General features: G+C 37.5%; 1 protein-coding gene across 12 annotated transcripts in view; it reads right to left on the reverse strand.

Annotated features, from left to right (window-relative positions):
- Nucleotides 1–21,713, reverse strand: part of SGCG (sarcoglycan gamma) — a 113,623-nt gene that overhangs the window by 77,072 nt on the left and 14,838 nt on the right. For 6 of the 12 annotated variants that reach the window (XM_417139.8, XM_025146855.3, XM_040704332.2 and 3 more), the window contains exon 1: nt 4,952–5,007. The gene's annotated coding sequence lies outside the window, so the exon portion shown is untranslated. Of the gene's footprint in view, nt 1–947; nt 1,047–4,951; nt 5,008–6,779; nt 6,872–21,713 lie in introns of those variants that run through there. The other 6 variants (XM_015279196.4, XM_025146853.3, XM_004938804.5 and 3 more) reach the window with 3 other exon arrangements.

Consider the following 21,713-nt stretch of genomic DNA (forward strand, 5'->3'; position numbering starts at 1 on the left):
GGTTATACTAAAGCCTAAGTTTATTTTAAATTTGATTTACATCACTAGATCAAATACTGCAATGTGAACAGTATGATTTGTATTTTGCATACTTCTACATTTTAAAGACGCTACTTTGAGAAAATAGAAAACAGTTCTGTTAGGGTCAAAGAACAAGCACATTACAATCTCCAGGAAGCATGTCCCTAGCATCTAAAGTCATTTTTTGGACTAACAAGGGAAAAAAAAACATCCTCAGAACACATGTATAATTTGTTATTTTAAACCCAGATTAGACAGCTTATTTGCTAATCAATTACTCAGAATATTGCCTAACATGCCCATCAGTTTTAGTAGTCTGAGATTTTACCAGAAGGCCAACCCAGAAGATAAGAAAACTTGGAACAGTTTATCAGGTAGCTCTAATAACTGGTGTCTGCTACCTATACATCCATTACAGTTTTGTTTACAACATGGACCATAAACAGTGAGCAACTGATGAGTTCCAGAGCTTTTGCACCTATTCTACAGTTTATGAAAACAGAATTAGATGCATAAGGCCTATTACCTAAACTATTCCTTGGAGATTTAAAGGAAACTTTAAAGAAAAGGACATTCTGAAGTACGGGTCCTGATATGCTGTTAGGAAAGATTCTTTGCTGCTTATGTGCATGCTCAGATTGCTTACTGCCTGCATTACAGGTTAAACTAGACTCTTCAAGAGAGGAACTTACTTCCTGGTATGGTGACTTCTCATCTAAATATTTCTCCAGGAAGAGAAAAAGCTGCAAATTAGACTTTTCTAAGTTCAGGCTCAGGAAAAGTCTGTGCAACTTTCTAAGTGCCATTTTGTTACGTCATAGATTTCAAACCCAGTAGGAAACCCTTTAGAAATGTTGTACATTAGATGCTAATGAAAATCATTCACTGCCTCTAACTAAAAACTGTCTGACCAAATGATGACCTACCAGAAATGTCCCTCAAATGTCCTTCAACTGTCACTTAAGGAATCAAAATCTACGTTTGGGTGCCCAAATCGCAGAGAGCAGTCCAAGCCACCTGCAGACCTGGAACAGGTGGACATGCAGAAACTAAATTAGAAAATAGAATCATTAACATTGGAAAAAATCACTAAGATCATCTAGACCAACCATCAACCAATCAGCACCATGGCCACTAAACCATGTCCCTCAGTGCCACTTCTACATGTTTCTTGAACACCTCCAAGGACAGTGACTCCACCACCTCCCTGGGCAGCCTGTGCCACTGCCTCACCACTCTTTCCAAGAAGAAATTTTTCCAACTATCCATCCTAAACCTCCCCTGATGCAACTTGAGGCCACTCCCTCTTGTCCTGTCACTGTTATCTGGGAGCAGACGCAGATCCCCACCTCACCACTACTTCTTTTCAGGCAGTTGTAGAGTGCAATAAGACCTCCTCTGAACCTCCTCCAGACTGAACAATCCCACTTCCCTCAGCTGCTGCCCTTAAGACTTGTGCTCCAGACCCTTCACAGCTCTGTTGCCCTTCTGTGAACATGATTTAGCATCATGAACTTCACCTTGTACAAGGGCTGCTCTGAAAGTATGTATTACTTGAATCAAAAAGAGAAAGCTGAATAAAATTCCCCAGAGACTTCAAATCATCTACCAGTGTTCAAATCTATTTCAAGATGGCAAAATTGCATTGTAAATGTTCTCATTTCTTTTCAGTTGTGAAATATCAAAATATGAAATCAGACATATAAAAGAGATAATGTATCCACAATATATTTTAAGTACAGTATATTAAATACTGAGAAGAATCCTAGTGATATAAGGAAAAAGTGAAGTAAGCAAACTTGAGAGACACAGATGGAAAAAAAGGAGATAGGTGGTAAAATAGGGAGATAAATTGCCAAGGGAATGCTGAATAAAGTCACAAAAAGATCGACAAGATATCAAAAGATGGAATCTTCTGATAAAGCAAAAGAGAAGAAAAGAATTTAGCTTACTGCAGCCTTTGCTTCTCTTTAACAATCTAGCCATTTATACGCTTTGCTTACTCAAGAAATCAAAAATCATAGTTTATTTCTAGGTAATTCCAATTTTTAATTTTCTTCTGAGTCAAAGTCATATTTTAGTTGGTATCTGAGCATTTCTGATACAGAAAGACAGTCATTTTAATGTTACGAATATAACTAGCACTTTAGATGTTTTCAATATGGCTAAAGGAAAAAGACCTTATCTTCCACAAACATGGCTAAGATCAGTTAACAAAGCAAATCAATGCTGTGAATTATAGCTGCTATCAGTTCTATAAATGTTTTTAACTAGACAATGAATAAATCAGTGAAAAATATGAAAATAAATGCTAAAAAATTAAGTATGTTATACATAGTTATACATACACATATATTCACATAAACAAATGTTTATGTCTTAGTGAGAATCATTTCTTTTATAGCTAATGCCAGTAACATCCAACACTCAACACATATCACACTCCACTTAAAACATGTTGAAGTTTATACTCCTTTTCACATTCTTATACAGAAGTACTTCACCCACCACAGAAATGTAAGCAACTATGGCATGAAACGCAGCAGCTGTTTAACAGCTTTTGGCAGGTATACAGAGAGGTTTAATGAGAAGACTGCCCCAGGTAGCCAAAGTTACAGATGAACTACATAGTGAGAATATTCTTACCCAAGCTGAAAATGTGACCAAGATATTGAATTAACTTGTTATTAAAACTGTCATGATAGTTTTATCTTGGCTTAATAAAGGAAAATGTGTAATCACACCATGTCACTGTCTAAATTGTCTGTCTCCCATTACTTTCCATTCTTCTTACAATAGTTTTTGAGCTTCTTGGTCAATTCCCACCATTCTACGAACACACAGGGGTCTCAGAAATCATATACTCCTGTGAACTTTATGAAAATGAGATGGAAGACAGATGAAAGCCCCATAATATCTCCACTGAGAAACTGCAATTGTCAAGAAGATTATCACTTCTCATTAGACACTAGAAGAGCTGAAGGAGAGAAACACTTTGTAAATGCCTCTGTTAAGGAAAAACCTCGATCACCTCATTAAACATCTAAAAGAATCAACTTTGAGAAATAAATTCACTTGAAAGCCAGATGAATTTAATTCCAAGTCATGAAAACAATTACAAGCTGTAAGATGTCAGGACCTGAGATTTGTATCTCATGCAAAAGGCATTACTTTTCACAGGAAGAAATAAATCTCACAAAGCTATGCAAAGAAGAGGGCATTTCTATGCTCAGATAATTTTCCTGTGCTGTTTGATGGGGGCTTGGGTTTGTATGATACAATATATCCAGTTTTTCCTTTCAACTGTTCTGTCAAAACTACTTACCTTTACTTAAGTACATTTCTCCTTGAGGTTCCTCCATACTAACAACAGTTTGTATAATTACAAATTACATATACCTGTGTAATTACAAATGTATTACAGAATAGATGAATATTTTATTTTAAAATTATTATTGGATATTATTATTAAAAGAACAACTAAAAACTAATATGCAACCTGCTTTCACCAGTGAGTTTTCAAGCAGGAAAAAATTGCATGTCATTTAGCAAAGCCATAGAAGCTTAGAAAAGAGATTTTAAATGGCTCCTTCTAATACTGGGCTTAATATAGATCCTTTTATTTTTAATTTAACTCCATGCAGTGATTCTTACACTCAGAGTAATTTTAGGGTAATTTGTTTTTCATTATGTAATGGAAAGAAGGTCTGCACTTCAGATATGAATATCACATTTGTTTAGAAGATAAACAGACTTTCAGCCTAGGCAAGGTAGAATCAATTCTGAATATGCCTTGCAACCAAAGTTACCAAAATCTGAACCAACTGCAAACTTTCAGGACTCTATGGCACAGTTACTATAGCTCCCTCGTTTGGTTGTAGCTATGCAGGCCAGATTTCACCTTACCAAGCACAGATAACAGCTAGGTCCCCTACAGAGACAGTAGAGAGAGGCAGACTCTGTCAGGACATGATTCATCACCTCCTCAAGAATGTATTTAAGTTACAGTGGTAAAACCACTTGTATTTCTATAAACGTAGCCTAGGTGACTGGTGTTGATGCAGTCAATTCACATTCCTGTTGTAAGAACTTATGTGCTCATTCTGATGCATGATTAAATTTTCAGTGCTAGCACCTGGCAGAGACATCAAGTATCTTCCACTAAATCATTTGATAATGAGTCAGTAACACACTGATATCAAATCGGTCATTTTCTTGCAGGCAGTGAAATTATCCAAGAGAAAACATATTTGAATCCAAGGAGACCACACATTGTAAAAGGAGTTCTGTATGCACACAGTTGTACACTCCTTATTTGTTCAAGTTAGCTAGATTCAAATTCCAGTCAGTTGAAGCTTATTGTGGTAATAGTTCCTCAGATGGAAGGTTAGTATCAGGCTGTCAAATCAAAAATAAGTGTTCAGCAAAAGCAAAGAATCCACTCTTCACTGAATTGAACTTTCAGTATGTGACAGATAACTGAGAGAAACATAGAGCTACAAACATCAGAGATTTACTATTGAAAACAAGAGATTTATGTAAATCTGTCAGATATTTGTATGCTCATACGATGTTGTACAAAAATTAAAAAAGCTCTAAAAGTTAGCTTCTTAATATTACACAAGTGCAAGTTTATACCATGTAACTTCATATTGCATTTAGCTGCTAAAACAAACATATTCAAATTACCAGAATCTAAATTTTAACTGTGTATAAAAATTAACACTTAAATTTAGGTCTAAAAACAAATGGTATGGGTAGCAACATGATTCCTAAATGAGGACAGAAAAAGCCTGGAATGCTGCACAGAAAATCAGATGGGAAGTTCAATATAACCATATGTTAAGCAAAGATCTAATAAAAAACAGCTTGATCTTAATTTGCAAACATTTTAATACTTATAAAAATAATCAGAAAATAAGTTTCTTACCTTAGAGATCTGAAACAATGTGAGCTTCTGAATAAACTACAATCAGACTCTTCCCCAGAGGGATCTGACTAACTTTTCCACTACTTTCAAATCTGGGAGTGGAAGATATTTTAGGCCTGGCCAAATATCACTGGCAGAAAATTTGCTCACATGTTTGGCTGTGTTTTGCATTCCACTCTGTTGCTCTGGCGTACCGACGTGGCTAATTTTAATCTGTGACATAAGCGGCCAATTCTATTGCTAAAATGGTTATGTGCTGACCCCAGATACGAACTGCCCCACTGTAAGATATAACCAATGCGTAGTGCACACTAAAATGGCACAACCTGTTATATCTAAGATCACAAATCCCAGCTGCTTTATTAAAATCTGAGGATATGAAGCACTTCACAGAATTCAGGCATAAATACTATTAACACAGATAGCTGTTAAGAGCAAAATTATTAACAGAAAAAAAACTTCTGTTTTCTGCATCCTTGTGTAGTATCCAACAAAACCTAAAGACTATTTTTAAAATAAACAATTTTAATACTAACATTATTCTAAGTAGAATCTCTAGTGGTTGGTAAATAAGGCCTCTTTCAGAAAGGAAATACTTATGTTAACGTTATATTATACAATTACAACAAGACATATGACATTTACCTAATAATTACATTAAGAATTATTAACAGTCTCTAAAAGCTGATCTGTTCTTGGTATTAAGAAAGATGCAGATAACTAACAAGAGCCTCAAAACAAAAACTTGCATACACTACATATTTTACAGCATTCTTTTAGAAATTATGAGCCCTCTTTCTTCAGTGTCATTTAAGCTTTGAGTTTTCAGATGCAGAAAACAAGAATTCCAGCCCTGCACTGTTTACATTAGACTGACAATACAGTGACCCACAGACTTTCTGTTTAACCTATGATACTGTAGAATCTGTGCTGTAACTGTGTGCAATTTAAAAATTATTAAAGCATGTATTTGTAATATTTATACAATAGAAATCCAGTAAATGTACTATGCAATTGTCATCCAGACAACTTTATTTCTCAAAGCACAGTGTTTCCTTTTCTCTAGCTATACACTCACAATGTTATCATGCTTTAGAAGATGAAGTTCCTATCAGATGTTCAACAGCTGCAGATCATAAATTTAGGGCTGGCCACAGGCTTATAAGATACTTTTTTGCTTTTATGAACTCTGAGTCCATTAATTCTTTATGAGACTGTTTACATTATACAAATTGAGTCATTCTTTTCTGTACAAAAGAATTAATTCACTGGTATCTGACATAAAGGACAAACATTTTTCTTAATGAAAGGTCTATAAATATCTTCTAGAACAGCTTTTATATTTAACCTTATGGATTTATTAAAGATAAACAGGGATAAAAGCATTTGTATATTTTGTTAACACAAACACTTTTCTTTAATTGAAATTCCACGTAAGTATTAGAGGAAGAAACCTATAAATGTCAGATACTTATGAAAGGTTCAAGAAAGGCATTACTTAGGTTACTCATGTGCAGCAATTTTCTGCAAAATTCTTTGTGCATTCCTGGAGATAAGCTTAGGACTCCATGAAACTGGATGGAGGACCAAAACAAAAGTGATATTTTAACTGCACTTTAACATGTTTACTTTTGGCATAGATATTATTTGATTTCTCATTTTATATAAAAGAAGCCTAATGTGGTGCTCAGCCACAGAAAGAGATTAGATTATATCACACAGTAGCTCTCTATATGGACAGAACTTTTGTGTTACTTTCCATGTCTATTACTCCTCTTGGTATACCTGCAATGTAGAAACACATAAAATAAAAAGAACAAATAAATACCTCAGTTAGTATCTTCTGAAGTTCTCATGAAGTAGGATTGGAGCAAGAGCAACTGTCAGTGAGCTCTGTATCATCTGAAGGCAGCTGTATTCCTATTTAAATGTAAAGAATGGAAAGAGAAAGGAAAAAAAATCAGAAATATGTGGGAACGAACAAAATAAGTTCCTGAATTGCCCTCCTGAGTACTTTAATCAACAATATTGTAAAAGCAATGGGCCAAAACACACTGAGATTGAAATTATAGTACACACAAAAATGAAACACTGGACACCCAAGCCCTGTTTGGACTACACATGTACGTCAGTATTGTTTACAGTGAATGGAACAAATTTTTTTGTCCAAAATATATACGAAAAATAACAAAAAGACTTCTGTTGCAACATTAAAGTTCCATTTACTATTAGAATGCATTAGTATAATAAGCAATTACTTCAGTCATGGGGTTTCATTGCATCTGAATGAAAACTAGGTCTTGCTCTCACTCAAGTGATTATTGTCCCAGACCAAGAATCCTTGTCCTGTCTATCACCAGCAGCTGCCAACCTCCTTTTCATTTGGATTTTGATAAAGTCAGTGACTGACAACGTAGTTCTGGAGAGGTTAGGTTAGTTAACATTCTGGAAATGTTTAGCTAGCTAAACCAAACATACTCCACATTGTCAGGATCTCCTCCTACCAGTACTTGCCTAACCTGAGAAAGAAATGGATACAGGATTCAGAGGCTGGGTTCCATGCTCTAAGAAATTATAAACACCTGTATATTCAGGTTTATAACAAAAACACAATTATTTATTAATTTCAAGAAGTACTCGAAAATGCATGCCATGAAAAAAACAATGGAAAACGATACACAAATTATGGTTTGAATATTCTGCCATCAAAATACACCACTTTTTCATACAAATAGTTTACAAGTAATTATGTGTATACCTACAAGTTTTCAATATCCCCTCAAAGCACAAGACAGTGAAATGGTGGAGAAGACAGTGACTATCAGCTTAACCAATTCACCCAGTGAAAAGACAAACTAAATGGAAATTCATGCAGCCATAAAAGCCCTCTGGTCCTACTTGTATCAACTTCTTTAACTTATTCAAATAATTTCCACGTCTCTGACATGTTTAAGGAACACAATAGGAATTTAAGGCAGAAGAACAGTCTAGTCTCTCTGGAAAATAAAGTTTATTTCAGTAATAAGTACCAAACAATAATTTTACAGTTACTCATTATAAAAAAAAAAATAGCTTCAATTTAATCCTCTAGGCTAGATTTTCTCTGACTACTTGTTGCAGGGAGGTGTCTGTCCATAAGGTTTTATGTACTGTAGTCAGAAAACAGATCATCTGTGTAGTCAGAAGAGTATCTGGCTACTACTGCCTTTACTCCATTTACAGTACCTTTCTCCTTGTGTCCCAAATCTCACCAATATCATTAACACTCCCTACTCACATAAAAACAAGATATGCCAGTCCTCTTGTTTTCCCCAAATTGCATTGCAACAGATATCCCTCTTCACAATTATTAATGAAGTAAACTGAGAATAGAAGCCCTCTACTACCTGAACAACTGTGATTATATGACAAACAAAAAAAAACCACTCCAAAGCCACACACAAATATTTATCCGTTACAATCACTGAATGCAAAATACAACTAAATCCTCAATCAATTAAATTGGGGGATAACTGTATTAACCAACTGTCAGAAGAAATGAAATATAATTAGTCACGAGCCACCTCTGGACATCTAAGAATGAAGGGGACCATTTCCTATGAGTAGGGCCAGGGTGAATATCTCATAAAGGGATGTCATCTTCTAAACCTGAACAAAACACTGAACCAGAAGGAACTTAATCTTTCCTATCTAAATAAAAATATTTGAGAGATACTGTGGCATATGTTCAAGCTACAAAATTCAATCCTTTAAAATAGTTACTTACACGAAGTAAGAAATATTACAATAGCAACATTTTGGAACATAATCACCATATAACTTTAGTGGAGAAAGTAATAGGAACACAAATACATAAGACTTAAAGGCATATCTGTTGAGACTGTTTCATTATGCCAATACCTATAAAGAGCTTCAAAACGGCTTTGAAACTCAGAATAGCTACATTTCATTACAGTGTAAACAAGAATACTTAGCTCCTAAAACAGAAAAATATCAAAAAGACAAGATAAACATAAAAGGACTTATTTCTAAGTATCCAACTGCCCAGCACGTCGGAGCACAGCAGGTCCTTGTGTCTGGTTTCTGTGAAATGTTTTCATACATGAACATGAACAGCTGGCTATGGAGCTGTTCCCAATCATCCTATCAGTATTTCAATTTCTGCTTCAGCTGTTATCTTCCAGCTTACTGCTACCACACTCCTCTATCAAGCAGATTCAAACTGACAGAGGGTTAGTTTTGTTGTTCAGTGGTGGTGGTTTTGGTGGATTTTTTTTGTTTGTTTTGTGAAGTCTTCTAATTGGATTGCATCTTCACACATTTTCATTAAATAGCTCCTTTACCTCTGTGAATCAAACTCTGCATGAACCTTTAAAAAGACTAAATTGTGAGGCAACAAGTTAAGAGCAGCCCGTACACATAGTACTCACTGCAGGATGAGCCTGACAGGTGAACTGGATCTAAGGTAAGACAATTAAGTTTTTTTTTTAAGAGCAAATAATTAAGCTCACCATTGTAAATCCATTTAAAGGTGCAAGCTGGGGAGGGCAAGACTACTTTGGCCTCTGAAGCTTATATATTGACTAGAAGACATGACGGAGGGATGTTGCTATAGTAGTACCCTAAAGACAGAAGATGCTACTTAACTAAATACTGCAGAGAAAAAGAAGAAGAAAAAAATACGTAACCTTAAACGTCCAAGCAGATTTGGAAAGATTTTGCCTTATTACAAAGTTCAGATAATGCTTCTATTGTATCAAGTATGAAATGCAACTACTGTTGGCTTGTGAAAGTTAACTGCTAGCTTTTTCTCAGGAAGAAAACCAGAAATGCATACTTGGATTTCAATGGAATTCTTCACTATTATGTACAGGACAGTGGAGAAAAGCCTTTTTTTAATGAGTTTATTCTTCTGTGTATTAGGATTTTTATTTCAGTGTGTGATGTGCTGAACACCCACTCACAGCTCCATCAGCAAGCAAACTGTGACAGACAGAATAGTATTTACAGTTATATTCTGTACAGTGTGTCAAATAACTTCTACAGTAGAGTCAGTGGTATTGGAAATCAACATAGAAACATGTTTCACATTCTTTGGCCAAAATGTTTTATTCTGCCAAAGAACGTGAAGCATGTTTCTAAGTGCATTAGGATTTTTATTTCAGTGTGTGATCCACTGAGCTGTCACCTGACAATATAAGCCAGAAAACTTACTGCCTGCATCTCAAGGGTTGGTATTAGGATGAGTTCTATTTAACTTCTCTGCTGGTGAAATGGGCAATGGGATTGGGTGCATCCTCTGCAAGTTTGCCGAGAACGCCAAGCTTGTGATGTGACTGACACACTGGCAGGAAGGGATGCCATTAGGAAGGATCGGAACAGGCTGGGAAGGTGGGTCTCTGTGAACCTTTTGCAGTTCAACAAGGTCACGTGCAATGTCTTATACCTGTGTCAGTGAAATCCTAAGCATGACTGTGATGAGTGGATAGGGAGAAGCCCTGGGAAGGACTTTGAGGTGTCAGTTGATGAGAAACTCAGCATTATCTGGCAATGTGTGCTTACAGCCCAGAAAGCCAATTGTATCCTGAGCTGCATCAAAAAAAGCAAGATGATGGAGGTGATTGTCCCCTCCCCTCCTGAGGACTCATCTGGTGCACTGTGTTCAGGTCTGGGGCCACAGCACAAGAAGGATGTGGAACTGTTGATGTGGTTCCAGAGCAGGCCACGAGATAATCAGAGAGCTGGAGCTTCTCTCCTATTAAGAAAGGCTGAGGGAGTTGGGCTTGTTCAGCCTGGAGAAGGCTCTGGGGAGAACTCATTATGGCCTTCTAGTATTTAAAGGAAAGCTGGAGATTGACTCTTTATCCAGGAATGCAGTGTTAGGAACGAGGGATAATGGTTTTAAACTAAAAGAGGAGAAATTTAGATTAAATATTAGGGGGAAATTCTTTACTCAGAGAGTGGTGAGGCACTGGAACAGGCTGCCCAGAGAAGCTGTGGGTGCCCCATCCCTGGAAGTGTTTGAGGCCAGGTTGGATGGGGACCTTGGCAACCTCATCTAGGGCCTGATTTGGTGGTTGGCAACTCTGAACAAGGCAGGGTGGTTGCAACTGGATGGGCTTTAAGTTCCCTTCCAACTCAAACCATTCTATGGTTCTATAATCAACTCCATGGTAGAACAGATTTAACAGGCCTTGGATCATGTTTATCTGTTGCTAAATCATCATACTGCAAAAAAACTGCAGTGTAAGTGATGGCTTCTTGTGCTGAACTACAGTTCAGAATCCCAGAATGATGGACTTACTCCAGACTCTCTGGATCAAGATGATTGTCATTATCAGGCAGACAATGGAAGTTCATCATTCAGCAGAGAAATTTTTACCCCTTCTGTGGTTCTAGGAAGACAAAAAGAAGACCAAGAGAAAGGAGAAATAATGTTTCTCATAAACTACCATAATAAGAGCAATTTGTGCTCTCACCTTCTGTGGAAGAAATGCAAACAGCCCTAAAGGAGTAAGAATAGAACAGTACATTAAGCGATTTTTTAAGACTGTTTTGAAGACCTGAACTTGTATAAAAGTAGAGCCTCAGTGCCAAAGATCAAGACACAGCCCTTGAACCATCAGATTTTTTGAGCTATGATTCACTAGAAGACAGTAAAATAACAATTATTGATGTCAACAATGTACCTCAACAATCTGTTGGCCCTACTGAGATTCTAGCTTTCCCAAAATGCAAGCAGAAAAATAAGGCACATGAGAAATGTATTTAATTAGGAACTTGCCATCTGGTATAAGCAAGCAAATTATAAGTGTAGCCTTTTTAATATAGAAGAAGTTATAATCAGCTGGGGAACAGACCATAAGCTATTTCTTGTATGATTGAAATGCATAAGTTAGGTATGGGGATACTGTAATTATCAAGTATTTTGAAGCATTATTCATGAGGCCAAGCTGTGGGTAACCACAGCGTGTGGAGTAGCCACAGTAAAACTGCTGACTTGAAATTGATAGATATAAATCAGTAATTTTGGCAGCCTTTGAGAATTTGACACTCTATTAGGTAAAGTTAGAATATACTTGGAAAATAAATAGCTAAATGAGTTTGAAGAAGAAGTAAAAGCACGTATAACATTATTTTGAAGTACTATGTGGAGCAATGTTTACTATAATTACACATGCCATTCTGACAGATTATTTTGAAAAAAATAAATAAATAAAAACAAAGTACAGAATGGGCAACATAACGCAGTAGGCTCTGTTCAGTTGCCGTCACTGTACTGAACAAGGGATAACTTGCTTAATTTTAGTAATAAACAACATCAGCATATGATCAAGTTTCTTCTTGGTGAACTTGAGATTTGTAATAGTTTCAGAATTACTGGTCAAAGAAACAGGAGATATGGTCAAAAGCCCTTTTCCCTATTATCAGTCAAAACACTTTGCTTTACATCTTTACTTCTCACACTAAAACAGGAAACATCACTCCCATTTTTAAGAAAGAGAGAAAAGAAGATTCAGGAAACTACAGGTTGGTGAGCCTCTGTGCCTGGTAAGATCTTGGAGCAGATTCTCCTGGAAGAGATGTTAAGGCACATGCAAGATAAAGAGGTGATCTGATACAGCCAGCACAGCTTCACCATGGGCAGATCATATCTGACCAATCTGGCGCCCTTCTGTGACAGATTAGCAGCACTGGTGGACAAAGGAACAGCAACTGATGTCATCTACCTGAACTTGTGCAAGGCCTATGATACAGTGCCACACCTTATCCTTATCTCCAAATTGGAGAGAGATGAAGGGTGGACTACTCAGTGGATAAAGAATTGGCTGGATGGTCACAGCCACAGCATTGTGTAGAATGGCTCACTGAGAACAGCCATGAGGAGAAGAAAAGTGGGTTCTGGTGGGTTGAAAAGCTGGACATTGAGCCAGTAGTGTGAGTCTGTGACCTGTGTGGTGATTGTTTCCCCTCTACACTGCCCTTGTGAGACCTCATCATGAGTACTGTGTACAGCTCTGGGGCCCCCAGGGCAAGAAAGATGTGGAGCTGTTGGAATGGCACCAGAGGAGAGCCATGAGGATGATCAAAACGCTGAAGCACCTCTCCTATGAAGACAGGTTCAGTGAGCTGCGGTTGTTCAGCTTGGAGAAAGCTCTGGAGAACCCACTGTGGCCTTCCAGTACTTAAAGTGAGCTTATAAAAAGAAGGAAGACAGATATTTTACATGGAGTGTAATAAGATACAGATAACGATAACACAAGGGGGAATGGTTTTATACTAAAAGTGGGGAGATTTACATTAGATGTTCAGGAGAAATTCTTTGCTCAGAGGGTGGTGCAATTCTTATGGGGTCTATCTGCTGGTTGTTCTTATGCTTTTCTCCACATCTCTATCCTGCTTTCACAGACTTCCTCAAAGCTAACCCTCACAACAATGACCTTTCTCTTTTTTTTTGTTTCTGCAATCAACACCCTGACATCTTGGAATATTGCTTACAACTACCAAGTGACTCTACAGTGTGCTAATTCAGGTGTACTGGGCCCAAATATTTAATCCCCAGTCCATGCTGCCTGAGTTAACATCAAGCAAACAGTCACAGTTGTCTTTTTGAATCTTATTCCTCTTTGAGTTTTGAGGAAGTGAAAAGAAGGGAAAATGAAAATTAAAAGGAGAGAAATCTGTACCAGCTGATTACAGCCAAGCTGTCAGTCCGTCTTTGCTTTGTGACACAGAGGTTTGTCTCAGCACCTCCTTGTCAGTGATTACTATGCTCCCTGAAGCACCAGTGCACAATCCAGCGTACTTCCTTTGTGAGAAGCTTAGACAGCTTATGGGTGGGAACAGATAGCATTCATCAGCACTTCAATTACCTATCACCTCAAAAGCTTGAATTTTCCTGATACATCAGTGCTGTGGTGCAGCAACCGTACTTCAGTTCAGTTTTCTTTTACTTTCTTACTTTTATCTCTATACTTTAATCATACAGACATGGATCAGGACACAACGATCTACATGAAACGCTCTGCACTAAGCACTGTGGGTGCACATTGTAGCATGGGCTTTAAAGAAACATACAATCAATTTCTAACTTTACGCTCTAGTCCAGGTGACGGATGCCATAAGTACCATATATCACATGCGCTAAAATATAAACACTTCTAACACACACAGATAATTTGATAATTTTAAAACTGATTAGAAAGCTTTATCACTCCAAGTTACTGACAATGATGAATCAGTTTCCCAAGTTACAGACTTGCAGAGACACATACATGAATTAGACCACACATTTTTTTTTGTACTTCCTAGCCTACAGTGAGATTGCTAGCAAGCAAGGGTAAGGAAAAATATACATTTTCATGTAACTGTAGTATGTTTAGTTATCTGGTCTTGTTTGGTCTATATGAAGCAAGCCAATTTTTTCAAAATATACATAGTGTATTAGTATGGTTTCATGGGTTTCAACAGTGCTTTTTGTTTGTTTTGTGCTATTATTTCTACTTGCTGTATATTTAAGAACCTTAGTTAGATTTCTTTCTTTACTCATTTGGAACAATGATTTCCATATGGTCTATACATTCTTAATACCTAACTGTGCTTTGGATCTTCTCTTTAAATGTGAGTAGACATTTTGCTTTTGTTAATTATCTTAAGGCTTAACAAAAAATATGGAGGAAATGTCAACTTAATTATGTTCAATTACAGTATGGGTGTATAAATTAAAAAAATCAACATAACAAAAATATTTGGAGCTATAAACAATTTTACACTGCACATGAATAAATAAATTTGTAAAGCAAACACAGATCTATAATCCCACACTTGCTAAACAGTAAAATTAGCACACTTCCATTTCTCTATGAAAAATATGATGGTGACCTTAAAATCCTTTTTTCAAATAATTATATTGAAAGTTCCACATAAAAACAACTGATTGTTCTGCCTTGATCCAGAGAATAGATCCAGTGGAGGGCAAAGGACCAAATTAGCAAGATGAGATAAAAAACTGCAAGACAAACATATGGCAGCTAACAGCATGTGAGTTTTCTTTGAACTGAAGTTTAAAAAAAATAATAATACAAAAAAATCCCCACTTAATACTTATGTCGTGTTACCAAAAGATAAAAAACACTATAAGTACTTTTTGTCCTTAGTGAAATGGTAATTTTCATGGACCAATACAGTGAAGGTTCTGTTTCATTTCCTCAGAGGAAATAATCATTTATCACACTGAGATACATATTTAATGCATTTGGTCAGGAATAAACACTACTGATAACTTGCTATCACTGCATAGTTCTTCTCTGCAAGAAATTGCAAAGCAGCAAAACTGCAACTGTATAATAATGTCACATATTAACAAATCTCATACTTTGTTATGGTCCCACACCACACTGTTATCTCTAGAATGGAAAGATGTGGATCTGAAGTATGGACTGTTCAATGGATAAAGAACTGGTTGGATGGTAGCAGCCAGAGACTTGTAGTCAACAGCTCTACGTCCAGGTGGAAGCCAGTGATGAGTGGCACCCCTAGGGGTCCAACTTGGTACTGGTAATCTTCAGCATCTGTATTGATGATGAAGATAATGAGATTGAGTGTGCACCCTCATCAAGTTTACTTGTGACGCCAAACTGAGTGGTGCAGTTGATAAAATAGAAGGAAGAGATGCTATCCAAAGGAGTATGGAAAGGCTTGAAAAATAGACCCACATGAAGCTAATGGAGCTCAACAAGGCCAAGTGCAAAGTGTTGCTCTTGGGCCAGGGCAATCCCAGATACATGTACAGACTGAAAGAAGAACTTATTGGGAGCAGACCTACGGAGAAGGTTTGGGGGGTTGTGGTGGATCAAAAGCACGATGCAAGCCAGCAGTGTGCTTTTGCAGTCCATGAGGCCAATGGTATCTTGGGCTGCATCAAAATAAAGTGGCCAGCAGAGAGAGGGAAGGCACTGTCCCCCTCTACTCTGCTGTCGTTAGACCCCATCTGGAGTACTGTGTCCAGGTCTGAGGCCTCCTGCGCAAGATGTGGAACTGTTAGAGTGGGTTCAGTTGAGATCATGAGGGTGATCAAAGGTCTGGGGCACCTATTCTACAAAGAGAGGCTGAGGGGACTGTGCTTTAGGGCAGTATGGTTAGGTTGTGGTTGGACTCAATGATCTTTAAGGTCTTTTCCAACCTGACCAATTCTATGATTCTATAATTCTGTGTTTCTATGATTCTATGATTCAGGGAAGCTTCCTTTGTGGCCTTCCACTACTTAAAGTGAGCTTACAAAAAGGAGGGAGTCTGACTTTTTACACAGGAAGGTAGTGATAAGACAAGGAGGAATGGTTATAAACTAAAAGAGGGGAGATTTAGCTTAGATGTTAGGGGAAAATTCTTTACTTAGAGGGCAGTGTGGCACTGGCACAGGCTGCCCAGAGAAGCTGTAGATGCCCCATCCCTGAAGGTATTCAAAATCAGTTTGGCTGGGACCCTGGGCAGTTTGATCTGGTGCCTGATTTAGAAGTTGTCAACCTGGCCCACAGCAGGGCAGCTGGAACTAGATGATCTTTAAGCTCCCTTCCACTCCAAGCCATTCTATGATTCTATGACTCTTAAACGGATCCCATGCAGTTGATTACAATTGTTGGTTTTACCTGCTCTAGTAAGGATCTATGAAGCTCACCCCTATGCAAACACATTCACTTCCCCAAGTCAGTCTTCCTGAATGTGAATAGTGTAAGTGACTTAGGGAGATGGTTCCCATTATTTTGAGAAACTTGGGGTAAGGTCCATCTCAGTTATCACAGGAAGGGATGGCCTGTCTTTGGAGACAATCTATAGCCTTTCTTTTATTTTATGGGGAGATGTTCGTCGTCTCACCTTTTTTTTTCTTTTTTTCTTCTTCTTTCTTTTTTCAGTCATCCAAATTAGATGTTTACTTACCTCCCTGAAACTAAAATTTAATCTTAAGAGTAAACAGAGACTGAATTTAAGGCAGGATGCTTGCAGTCTTTAGAGAAACATGACTTACACAGAACTGCTACGATAACTCTTAACACAAATAACTCTAATAATAAAAACGTAGTGTGTAATTTTCTTCGTGAAATTACCAGAATTCTATCTGCTAAATTTGTGTTAGTCTGTGCTCATAATGAGAAGCAATAACCTTCTGAATAAACTACCTAAAAATATAAATCTTTGCCTTAATGCACTGAATAATTAATAATTAAAAGAGAGACGATATTTATTTTATAAGGAAGAAAATACTGGAAGCTACTGAAAATTTACACTAAAAAACCTCCAAAAGAAAGTTTTACAAGTTAGCACGCTCTGAAACATCTCAAAGCAGTTAAATCTGAAAATTTTTATATGTTACTCAAACCATAGCAAAGCAGAGAATTTGGCCACTGTAGACCATTTGGCAAATGTTTAACATGTTATTTACAGCACTAATGAAATCAAGATGAAAGCAGAAAAGGATTATATAGGTAAGATAATCACATTATCACACTGGGAGCTCTAAAGAAACAGAGAAAGGGCCCAAACAGGGAAAACTGTGTGTATGCCTAGGAGAAGATGCTGCAGGGAACCTATGGAGTAGAAGAGGCAACAACAGAAGTCCCAGCCAAGTTTAGGACAAAAAATGAAGTCCCGGTATACCACATCAATTAATCCTTCCATCAGACTTCTCTTGTTGCCTTGAGATCTACTCAGCATATGGCTAGAATATTGATCCCAGTATATGTTACTGATCCACCAATGAAACCATATTATGCCATACCACACCCTACATAGCTATGTGACAGCTTTTTTTTAATATACAACCAGAAAACAAGTAGTGTCCTTAAAAAGATATTTAAGTTTCTCTAAAACCATTTTTTAAAAGTGAGTCCACTGAAGTTTTTAAAGTTATAAATAGGATATTATCTTCCATTGTCTACAAATTACATTTTACTTTCCCTCTTAAAATCTGATTTGATGAGTAGTTATTGAACTTAATTTGAGGTAAAATTTGCTCACTCCATATTTACTTTTTGACTGCTTCAACTAATTTACAAATTAGGCAAATAATTACAGTATAAAAACAAAATATCATCTACATTACATCTATCACTAAAACCGATGAATTTTAAGCTTTTTACCACAGGGTTTCATTCGAGAGGCAAAAATTAATTTTCTTTTCATCAAACCCCTCCAGTTCTGCATTACATATGGGAATTTGTCTATCAGCAGTAAGACACACAGCACATTTTAGATAGGCAAAGAAACAAAGCTTATCTCCAAATTTCTTATTTTTACTTTTTATCTTTACCCAACATTTTCTCAGCTGAAAGAGCTGTCGTACTTCCAATCTCCTCTTTACCCTGACGTTCTTCCTTAGTGGTATTTCTGAATGACTTTAGCTTTCAAAATCAACAGAAAAAAAGTCTCCCTAGCAGTAAAGGTGTTATTTCTTTGGATAATTCACAGATACATTTAAATAGAGGGTGTATTTATCCTTTATTTTTAAGTGTAAACTTAAAATGGAGTTGTTCAAAAAGCTGATTGAAAGTTTGAAAGCAAAAACATCTAGCCAAATTCTATGTCAAGAGTATACAACCATTTACTTTATTAGGTTCTTTTCATTGCTGCTTTGCTGTCATGACACATACTTCAGAAATCTAAAAATTTGATTTATCTCATTTCCTTAAGGGTTTTTAACTTCTCAGGGAAAAATAGCAACAAAAACCTATGTCAAAAAGCCGCATCTAAAACTTTTAAGATGAATCAAAGGACCGAAATTATACATGACAATGCTAAAGACTGACAGAATGCAACAAAGCTTTTATTTCAGCATCCAATTTTCTGAGAATTAAAGAGCAAGTATCAGAGTGGTAGCACTATTGAAATGAAAGTTGAAAACTGTCAACTTTTGATAAGAAGATCATTTTTAAAGAGCTAGAAACAAGTCAAACATCTCCAAGTCAATCAAGAGTAAATTAACTTAAACCTTCAGGGTTACATGAATCAGGTACACACTAAAATACACAGAGATAATCTTTGTATTTGATTTTGTGTTAAGAGTCAGTTTACTGCTTACAGAAAGGCAGAAGAGGCTATTACATTAATCCAAATTCCGTAGAATACAGATTCAAGGAAATATCTTCTTTTGTTTGAGTAAAGGAACATAACTGTTTATTTGAGCTGTTAATTTCATTTTTTCATGCAGTGAGTTCTGAAATCTACTGTGGCAAATTATGCATGGCACAGGTCAGTCTTTTAACAAGCAGCCTTGTGGATGATCTCTATGGCTTTAGACTCTTCAGATAAAAGACTACAGCTATCCAGATGTCTAATTATGTAACACAACCTTGTTTGAAGGCAAAACAAATGAAAGACAAAAGAAGGAAAAACATTGCTTCATCAGGCTTCTTGGTAGTTGTACAGAGAAGGAAAGTGGGAGAATATGAAGAAGCTGTGTTTGTTGTAAAGCAGTGTCTAAATACTCCTGAAAAGAGACCTTATGCTTTCACCAAGGAAATAAGAGGTATTTAAAAGTGTAGGTTCTAAATTTATATTGGCTACACTATTTAACAAATCTTTCTTATCTTTCAGTGTGTATTTTTTCTTATAACACTTTTTCACCTACTGTTTGAAATTGTCTTTTACTTAAAATGAAAGGAAGATTACTCACCCTACATTTCTTTTAAATGGGATGCCTTACTCAAATTCACACCATGAGCACACTTTTTTTGTATTGGTGTTTGCACGCAGATGTTGGTGGAGAAAGCATTTCACCTAAATGCCTTTTGCATCAGCAGAAGTTACGCGTCACCTTATCTTCTGCCATAAAATGCAATAATAAAAATGGCTGTGATTAGTATAGGATTCTCAATTCCTTCTAAGCCCAAGTCTCCTGGTAGAATGAACTCTGAAGAATAGGTAAAAGAAAGCTAGTGAATGGGCATGTCAGCAAGCAATACATACAAATAAAGGAACTTTATTTCTTTCTCTTAGGTACTTTCCAGACGTACATTAACAGTATGAGTAAGATCAGGGAGCTCTGCCACAGTAGCTGATTTTAAAACTCTTTGAGAAAATCTGTACTGCAAAATAAATGCAGCATGCCTCTGAAACAACATTATTGGCTACTAAAAATGTAAACAGCAACAATGCTAGCCATCTTACTGTTCTAGTTTGACCCAGCAAGCAGCTAAACACCACCTTTTGCTTACTTCCTCCCATCTCAGTAGGATGAGGGACAGAATTGGAAAATTAAGGTTGAACTCGTAAGTTGACAAAAAAACTATTCACTAACACAGAAAAGGAAAAGAGAAATAAGTGAATGATTATATATATTATATAAAAATATATTTACAAAACAAATGATGTACAACCTGCTGACCGATGCCCACCCAGTACCCAAGCAGCAGCAGCCCCCCTCCTCCCCCCCCGGCCAACCCACACCATTTTACAGTTTTTTCACATGATGTCATATGGTATGGAGCATCCATTTGACCAGTTCAGGTCAGCTGTCTTCTCTTGGTCACCTGCCAGCTCCTTGTGCTCTCCCAGTCCTCTCACTGGTAGGACAGTACAGGAAACACAAAAACTGAACTGTCCTTGGCTTTGAACAGCACTGTTCATCAACAACTAAAACACTGGTTTATTATGAACATTGCTTTTCTCCTAAAGCCAAAACATAGTGTCATACTAGACACTGTGAAGAAAGTCTACCCTGTCCCAGCTGAAACCAGGACACTTACAGATACTTAGGATTAGTGTATATCTGTCTGCATATCATAGAATGCAGATCTACATATGATATATATATAGAATGGCCTGGGTTGAAAAGGACCACAATGATCATCTAGTTTCAACCCCCCTGCTATGTGCAGGGTCGCCAACCACCAGACCAGGCTGCCCAGAGCCACATCCAGCCTGGCCATGAATGCCTCCAAGGATGGGGCATCCACAGCCTCCTTGGGCAACCTCTTCCAGTGTGTCACCACCCTCTGAGTGAAGAACTTCCTCCTAATTTCTAACCTAAACCTCCCCTGTCTCAGTTTAAAATTATTCCCCCTTGTCCTATCACTACCCACCCTCATAAACAGCCATTTCACCTACTGTTGATAAGCTCCCTTCAAGTATTGGAAGGCCACAATGAGGTCTCCCCAGAGTCTTCTCCAAGCTAAACAAGCCCAGTTCCCTCAACCTTTCCTCACAGGAGAGCTGCTCGAGCCCTCTGATCATCTTAGAGGCCCTCCTCTGAACCCCCTCCAAGAGCTCCACGTCCTTCCTGTGCTGTGGTCCCCAGGCCTGGACACAGAACTCCAGATGGAGCCTCACAAGAGCTGAGTAGAAGAGGACAATCACCTCCTTTTCCCTGCTGGCCAGCCCTTTTTTAATGCAGCCCAGAACACAGTTGGCCTTCCAGGCTGCAAGCGTACACTGCTGGCTCATGTCCAGCTTCTCATCTACCAGGACCCCCAAGTCCTTCTCTGTAGGGCTGCTCTCAAGGAGATCTTCTCCCAGTTTGTATAAATACCTGGAATTGCCCTGACCCAAGTGCAGCACCCTACACTTGGCCTTATTGAACCTCATTAGGTTTTCATGGGTCCACTTCTCCAGCCTGTCCAAGTCCCTCTGGATGGCTTCTCTTCCTTCCAATATATTGACTGCACCACTCAGCTTGGTGTCATCCAGAAATTTGCTGAGGGTGCACTCAGTGTGCATTGAGTGGCCTGACATCCTCCTCTGTCAGGCTGCAGTCTGAACTAATTGTATAAGC

Source organism: Gallus gallus, chromosome 1, assembly GCF_016699485.2.
Source record: "Gallus gallus isolate bGalGal1 chromosome 1, bGalGal1.mat.broiler.GRCg7b, whole genome shotgun sequence".
Taxonomy (NCBI): domain Eukaryota; kingdom Metazoa; phylum Chordata; class Aves; order Galliformes; family Phasianidae; genus Gallus; species Gallus gallus.